We start from the raw sequence: 8,845 nt of genomic DNA on the forward strand, positions 1-8,845 counted from the left end.
TCTCTTAAGGGGCAAGAGGAGGGAAGCGAGGGGGAGAAGGATGTTTTTTCTCCTTGCCGAGTCCAACATTTGGCTTTTTCCATTTGTGGCAGATCACTGTAACGCTATTGTAAAACAACTTCCTGCCCCTTTTGGCTCACGTTCCAGAAGCTGCTAGGCTAAGTTCATAGCACAAACTTTTTTCCCCCTTGCTGAAGAAGATAGACAAAAAAAATTTCCTGCAAATTATTTTCCCCCTTTTCTGGCTCATGGACTCACAAGGTGAATTTATTGCAGCTCTTTAAGAATATTACACAAGAGACGTCGGTATCCCAGCTGGATAATTCATAAGATGAAAAGGTGGGGTCATTATAAATATATGTCTGTGTGTGTCTGTGTGTGCCTGCATTTTAATTCTGTCATTTTGAATTGTAAGTCTCAGTACCATCAGGTGGATAATGAGCTAAGCTGCTTCATCTGCCGTACTAATTTGTATATCTATCATAGCACAGATCATTGGCTCAGTACATACAGCCTCCTACTTTCCAATTGCTTTTGTGCTCTAAGGTGACCTGCATCTCTCTCGTCTCCCTCCTCTGCACTAAATGCTCAGTCTCATGAAAATACCCACTGGAAGCTCCTAAACCCTCCCTGCTAGAAACGGGAGACATTGCAGTCTCTCTGCTATAAGCCAAAAAGGAAAACTAAGGCCTCCACAAGTTGCTCTCTCACGGTCTCTCCCTCCCTCCCTCTCCCTCTGTTTCTCTCATAGCAACAGCATTTCTTGGTGCGCCTGCTTTGGCATACATCAGCATTTCCACCGTCCAAGTGTCCTTTTGCGTCACATCTCGCCATTTCATTCAGCCAATGAAATCTCCTTCTTGCAATAAAAATATATAGACTTTTTCTGTTATTGGTATATTCAAAATTTTTTTTCATGTGCTTTCGTAACAAAAAACGTTGTCAAGCATTTGATTTGCCCTGCACTGGAGGGGGGGTGGTGGGGGGGGGGGGAGGGTGGAGACGGGGAGGAGACTGTACAAGATTCAACCTTGAAGAATCTTCTTTGTGGAAAATATGTTACTGTAAGAGAAAAGGGATTACATAGTTACTGAAAGAAAGTCATAGTTGTCCCTCTCACTTACTATTCATTTTGCTTATGCTATCATTGCTTTCCTGATGTACTTTTAAAGCACCTAGGCAGCTTCAACTGATTGGAAAAGTCAATACCATGTGTGTTGAAGTTTGTAAAATATTCTTCAGGAAAAAGAATATATTAATTGATATTTTATTACACTAAATATTGATCATGAGGTGATAGAAAAAATTGCAATGTAAAAGGAAAACCCATAGACCTACATCTCTATCCCACCCAAAGCAGCTGCTCTCCAAAGAACTATCCTGCAAAATGGAATGGAGGGTTGCACGGTCGGAGGCTGTTTCCAAGATTGATTTCCTCCTTCCATAACCCCACAAGCGCAGCATTTTGGTGCCCAGCTGTGGTGAAGATGGTGACAAAGGCTCTGTTGCACGCCCCAGGTATCGGGGCTGTGGAGGCAGCCGCAGAGCTGACTCCCTTGTGCCTGGCACGGGCGGCCCTGCCCGGGCTGAGCGGAGCAGCCCGGCCGAGGAGCCCAGCCCCAGCCCCAGGCCTGGCAGCCAGTGGCTCCTGCTCTCCAAGTGCTCCTGGCAGCCAAGTCCAGAGGGCACGGGGTGGCACATGGGGGTTTCTCCGAGCTCCAACCATTCCTGCCCTGGCAAATTTAGGGAACCTCTGTTACCCATTTCGATCCAGCCTCAGATCTCTAGAAAATGCTCAACCACCAGCGTTCTGAGGAGAATACGTATTTCTTCTGTAAGCAAAATACATGTTTTATGGTTTTCCCTTACCAGCTTTTTTTTTTTTTTTTAAATGGTGTGAAACCACAAAAGGTTTCTAATATTTATTTTTAGGGAACTATAGTAAAAGCATACTAGAGATTATCAGGACACAGTTGACAAGATATTTAAACAGTAACTTTCCCATAAATATTTATTTCGGTAAAATGACACCTAGTAATTCTGACCTCTTCTAATAACTGGTCTCTACTGCATATAGACTGTGGATGCAGAGGATGTGCATAAATTGTGGGTGGTTAAAAAGTAAAAGCAAGCAAAATTCCTGGATAACAGCCTTAGCAGCAGATAGCCATCACATCCAGCTAAAATGATTATAATTTTTGGTTTAAAATAATGGCGTGACATTTCTGATAGTATTTATTTTAACAGAACATCCACAGATGATAATGCTAACCCTGCAGAGAAAATAAGAGATTACATGTGACAGTGCAGTCAACAACTTTTAATGCCAATGAAATATAAAAGACAGACCTATTTTGTTAGGGAAGCATCACACTTACATAGACAAATTGCTTAGTTCACAGTGTTTTACTTGTATTTAATCAGCTTTCTGAATGAATTTCCCCCTTGTTTCTCAGATATGATTTTTAGCTCCCTATTTATTTTTCTACTTTCCATATAAAACATAGATCCTCTTGTTCCTTACTCTTCATACCTGCCCTTTTCTTTTTCGTTTTTTGTTAATGTGAAAAGAGCTGAGGTTCATCCCTTCTTTTGCCTGCTCCTAATGAGGATAATTCTGGTGCATTTGGAGGGTTAAAAAGTGCCTCGCCTTTACACAATTATGGCTCATATTCATCAAATCTACCCTTCCTCAAGGAGACACATAAATGCATTCTGTCTATCACCACAGTTGTGAAGTAAGGTTGAAAGTTGTCTAACTTTACGTTACCGCAGAACTAAAAAATTAGGAATTCAGGAAACAGGAAAACAATTACCTCAAGTCCAACTTCTAAGCTTCACTTAACAGAAATGGAATTCCAAACGGGGCAGTGGAAGAATTATTTTAAGATTCATCAATCCTAAATAAATCAAATTATACAAATAATAGGAAGCCAGTATTTTCACACCACAGATTACACTATTACAGAATTTTATATCTCCTTTCTTTTCCTTTATCTCAAGTTCTGTCTATTGGAAAGTCATTATAAATACTCCTGCTGAACACTAATTAATTTCCTTGTATTTTAACTCCGAGTGGCATCTCTTGTTCTTTCCTCTCAGTTTGGTATGACAGAGACATCCACACTGAGATCACCTCTAAATAGATCATGATTTTTTGCTCTCCATATAACACAGCTCATTTGCAGTATGGGGTGGTTTGTAATCTAACAGCCTTCAGAAATATTTAATAAAAGACGATCAGGTGCATTCTTAGGTTGGTTTGTTTAATAATCCAATAAACTCTTTTTTTTTTTAAGATTAAGTTATTCAGAAAAGTGTAAATTCTTCCTTTTTTATTTTATTGTATCACTAAAATAATTCTAGTGCAGATTATTAAAAAAAAAAACAAGAATAATTTTACTTAGCATTTAGACAGTTTTTGGTTTTAGACGTACTCTCTAGGAATTAAAAATAAAAATAATTAAAATCTATCTAGAAAAGCAAAGCAGTCTTGTGCACCATTCCCTGAAAGGACCAGTCTGGGGATTACAGGGGTGCACGCTTCAGAGAAAGGAGAGCAATTACACATAGTGCCAATGTGCAGGTCACTTAGGAAAGTTCTATTTACTGCTGGATAACTTGCATTAATTCCAGTGGATCAGTGGCCTACTAAATTATGGGGGGAAAACACTGAAATACCAAACAGGCAATTCTGACATGATCTAAACTGTAAAAGCAACTGAATGAGGATGTATTTCTACACCCTTCCCTTCAAAACATAATGAAGCATTTTGCAGAAACTCTTCCTCCAGTACACTGTACTTTAACAATACTGTGGTACTGTATAAACTTTAACCATAGTGTTGTACAGAAAACTTGGCATTAAAACGGTATCAATATAAGTGAAACTCTGGCACTAGGACGAGTGACTTATTTTTTAATTTTTTTTTCTCCAAGAAAGGAGGCATTAAAGGGGTGGTTGCACTAGCAGGTTTCTAAGGGCGCTACCGACATAACGTTGTTTATCTTGCAGTTTTTTTCCCCGGTTTCTTTTACTCTGCTCTTGCCTGGGGACCGCCGGCCCCGCTCCTCCCCGCTGCCCGGCCGCAGGTGAGCGCGGTCCCGGCCGGCATTCCCGGCTGTCCCGCCGGAACGTGCGAGCGACCGGGCACTGCCTGCTCTGCCCGGGAGCTCCGCGTTCACACTGCCGGGGGCTGCCCACCCACCGCGCTCCAGCTCATGGGCGCCTCTGCTCAGAACCGGGGGCCTCGCAAAAAGACTTGCTGGAGATTAAAAAAAAAAAAAAAAAAATTATCTAGGAAAAAAGGAGGGAAGCAAAAGAAAGGGAAAATAACACATTGGCAGAAAAAAGATGTTTGATTTTAAAGAATGATAAGCTGCAAAAAGTAGGCAAATACACATGACAAAATCTTAATTGAAAGCTCTAAAAGGGCTTAAAAATCCTTTATATCATAAATTACTTAAAGGATTTTAAACTACTTGAGAGCAGTCCAGTGACCAAGTTCTCTTAAATTAAGTATCTATGTTTTAATTACACCAGAGTGCAATAATCCTGTACAAAGTGAATTGCAATGCACACAAAATTTCATACAGCACAAATTCCTTTGTGGTTTTTTTTTCAGTAGCAAAATATTAGCAAAGATGAAAAATTTACATGAACTGTAAAATAAAAAGGGAAAAGAAAGAAAATAAAAAGGGACTTCCATTACAGTATCACTTTGATACCTTATACTACACACAGAGACAGTCCAAAATGGTTGTAGATACAGAATTCTGTTTGTGAGTTGAGTGTTAGTAACCGATGTATTTATGTGGCCAACTTCAGCTCCACAGTTCAACTTACCATTTCTTTTGAGCCCATTAAAGGTAAAATATAGGGTACATAAGGCACACCTTACACTGGCTCTAAAGGATAACTGGAACCTCACATAATAAGAGTATATTGGCACTGGTAAATTTAAATCCCTCTCCTTGAAAAAAAAAAAAACCAAAAAAACAACCCTCCTAACATGAATGGTATTGCCACATTATTGTTATAGTAAAATATAATGTCAAGAGAATAATGAACCTACTGGAAGTATTTATGTATTTATCTGGCCAGATAAATACAGGCTTTTACACTCCTGGTATCAGCTGCAGGTATAATAAATAGTTGTGAAAAAAGGACAGTACTTTATAGAATTTGTATTCCATGAATGATGTCATTTGAGTCTTTTTCTGTCTGTCCTGTCACATTTATTGGAGTTGTCACACTCACATTATTAAGTTTCCTGAATTTCAAATGGATGCCTGAAGTTATAAACTCATCTTTAACATGATTCTGCTACGTTTCAGTTGCAGTGTACAAAGTATCCTGCACAGATGCACAGGTGATAAAACTAAAGGTCTCTTCTCTCCTTGCAAACAGCAAGGGCCAGTTCAAGGCGTGAGATGAGGCTGCGCTCCTCCCAGACTGTCACTCCATGCTGGTGTGTAAAATGGGTTTTAGAAAGGAGGGTCATTTTGGTGTTGTCAGCAAAGCATAAATTCAGTGCAAAAAGTATCTTTTTTGCCCCTTAATTTCCCATTTTGCTGTTTCAAAGACGAATCAGCATCTGCACGATTAAATGTGTGCCATAATTTAATAAAGGTGATTTTACTAGGTGATTTTACTGAAGATTATTACCAACACAAAAGCCCCTATAAGGAAAAGACCAAATTAAGTTTTTGCTATGTTGTCTACACTAATAAAGTGCAGCATGAACACTAAAACTGGCATTGCAAAAAACAAAACCAAAAAAAAAAAAAAATGGGGGGGGGCAAAATTGTGAAAACCTGCTTTCAGACTTAATTCAGTGAACTATGTTTTTCAGTTCATCCCAGGGGATGTCTGTGACTAATCACTGGCAATTTCAAGTTTGAAATTTGGGTATTTTTTTCTAAGGGCCTTAAAGCATTTTACTGAATATTTTAGATGGCTGATCAAAGCACTGAAATATTAAAAGGTCAACTCTTAAATGTATATTCCCAGAAAAAGTTACCAACAGAAATATAATGCAATTACTTTTTTTGATGCACCAAAAATTTCAAGAAAACTGTACAGTATTTTTTCTAATACAAAGAAGTAACTTAGTAAGAAAAGTGTACAGGGAGAAAAACCTAGACCTTTTGTCTCTTGGCAACAGGAGAATGTTACTGGGTTTGACGTGGAGAAGTCTCCTTGACTCAATTAGAAATACAGCTGCTTTTCAAAAAATTTTGAAGCCAAATACCAAAATTAAAGTTGAGGTCTGAAGCTCATATTACTTCTGTCATTTATCTGTAATAAAATTAAACAATTCCACCTTCTCCCAGCAATCATTTCAACAAAATCACATACTTTGTCCCTTTTGTACGTGAGTGCAGTATGGGATATAGGTATGTATGTGCATGTATGCAGTTACAGTCTCATGCTAGCACAGTCCAGTAAGTGTGAATACTACTAGAGTAAGACTCTAAATATTGCTTATGTAATTCTGCACATTAGAAATCATAATATTTTTATAATGCAGCCTCAAGATTACTAATAAAGGAATATATTTGAATTACAACAGGAAAATCAATGGAAGGCACGGTTCAGGACCATTGTTTTTCTAGTTATATAAATAAATGCAACATTTTAAAAACCTTAACACAACTTAAATACAGAGTAAGAGCTACATAAACGAAGTTCATCGTAGCAGCACTACACCATCAGGAATTTTATCCCTCGGTGTTACCGTAACAACTCATCCCTGTGATCAGAGAACAAGGCTCCCTGCTCTGGGACTGCCTGGATGCAGGACCTTGCTCCCACACCTGGGAGCCAGAGGGAGACTGACACAAACATGAGGGATTTCATTGAATAAAGCACTGCATGTGTAGACCAAAATGTTCCAGCCTTCAGCTGGCAGTGCCCTGAGTGTTCAGCTCAGAGGGGAAAGCAAAACAGGTACTTCAGACTCATTGTGGGGACTTGAAAAAACAGTTTTGCTTTAAAACTGCACTTACACAACTGTGTAGCAAATAGGGATCCCATGTTCATGGGGAAACATTTCTATAGGAGTATCACATTTACTGTCTAAGAAGTCTAAGAAAATTATTGGAAACAATAATTGAAAATTATTAAATAATTAGAATAATTATTAAGTAATTAGAAAAGGTCCTTTTGTGACTGAACTACTGCAAAATTCCAGCTCATCTTTGCATTTCCCTAACAGAGAACACCATTTTGAGGCTGTACTGCATTTTTCCTTCCAAAGGGGTTAACGTCAGTGGAAAACGCAAGGATCCTCTTACCACAGAAAAACTGAGCAATGCAGTTTCCCAGAGAAGCTGCCTTTTTATTTTTACAGGTGCAACTGACGTCTGTCTTGTATTTTCTGCTCACCCAAGTATTAATTTAAAAACCACATACACATGAACATATGATATGCAGCTATCTGCACCCAGGTAGCTTTTTTACACTTTCATATACTTCTTTTTACTCAAGTATTTAATAGAAGGAGGCACAAGAAAAGATTTGGACATAAGACAAATAAGGAAAATAAGCATTCATATCAAATGAATTTTGCTGAGTTACACTAGGCCTGAATATACATCCTAGTGTTTAGGAAAATATTTATCTTTAAAATGTAAAGAACAGGTTTCGTAATTTCCATAGCACACTTAAAACCTGACCAAACCCCATGTTCTACAGGACTATTTTTAAAATTTTTCATGTTTTTCCTCCTTAAACTGATATGTTTCAATGGTCCAGAGAATCAAAGACATTAACAGGGAAGCAGACACTGCGTCATATTAAAATCAGTACAGACAAGTGTACACCAGTTGCTAAAGAGAGAAGGCTATTAAATATAAACAGTTCCTACTTGGTTTTCTCTGCAGGGGTCACATTTGGAAACAATTTTGATACCAAAATTAGAAGATCATGTTTTAATTTCAGAAACATCTTTGTGTAGGAAATGAGAGAAATCTTACCCACCATTAAGCTTTACCAGGTACAATAGCTAGAAAAATCAGTGCCAGAAATAGTAATGCTGAAGAATCAAGTTCACACAGTAAAATAGACTATTCTCTGCTCATTCTATTGCTCTAAACCTTGCCACAGAACAAAACCTTTAGTTTTGTTTTACTGTTTAAAGTTATTTTTTAAACAGTAAAACAAAACTAAAAAAAAAACACCCCACACCAAAAACAATAACAAAAAACCAAACAAAACCCAACAACACCAAACCAACAAAGAAAAAATCCTGAGAGGTCTCAGTCAGGAACGTTCAAAGCAAAAGCATTCCAAAAGGTTCCCTTTCCTAAGGATCTTTTAGAAGAGGCAATTCTACAATGGCATCCTGAATTATCATATTGCATGTCGAAATGTTTAACACACTCCAAAAATAATTAGTTCTCTGTTTAATCAGGCATCCTATGGTTATTATAAGGTTCCAATATATTTCTAAATAAAAATAAGTATTTTAAAATTTGAACACAGGCTGAGTATTTTCTTAACTTTTTTCTTTTAAACTCCAAGCTGCTATCCACATTTTAAAATTCTACTACAGCTCATTAACTCCAAAGAAAGCACAACCATATCAGTGCTTTACGGCGAGAAAAAAAAAACTCCAAAATAATGCAAATACCATTGCCTTGAGACTCTATTTAGACTCTAAAATCCTACAGATAACAGCACAGCAATATTCTTACTGAAAAGAAATTTTATAAAAGGAGATGGACTTTGTATTTTTGTTAGTAAACATATTAATTTTAACTAAGTAACATGAGGGAGTAATAGACTTATGTCAACCTGACAATATTATTTTTAGTGGAAAACAGGTAAATATACATTTCC

The 8,845-nt window shown here is 37.7% G+C and overlaps 1 long non-coding RNA gene across 1 annotated transcript; it reads left to right on the forward strand.

The window, feature by feature from the left end:
* Positions 1-206: 206 nt before the first annotated feature.
* LOC140682234 (uncharacterized) lies at positions 207-892 on the forward strand. Its single transcript, XR_012053622.1, has 2 exons — positions 207-339; positions 752-892. It is a non-coding gene; the product is annotated as an uncharacterized lncRNA (long non-coding RNA).
* The last annotated feature ends 7,953 nt before the right edge of the window (positions 893-8,845 follow it).

Source organism: Taeniopygia guttata, chromosome 1A (assembly GCF_048771995.1).
Source record: "Taeniopygia guttata chromosome 1A, bTaeGut7.mat, whole genome shotgun sequence".
Taxonomy (NCBI): domain Eukaryota; kingdom Metazoa; phylum Chordata; class Aves; order Passeriformes; family Estrildidae; genus Taeniopygia; species Taeniopygia guttata.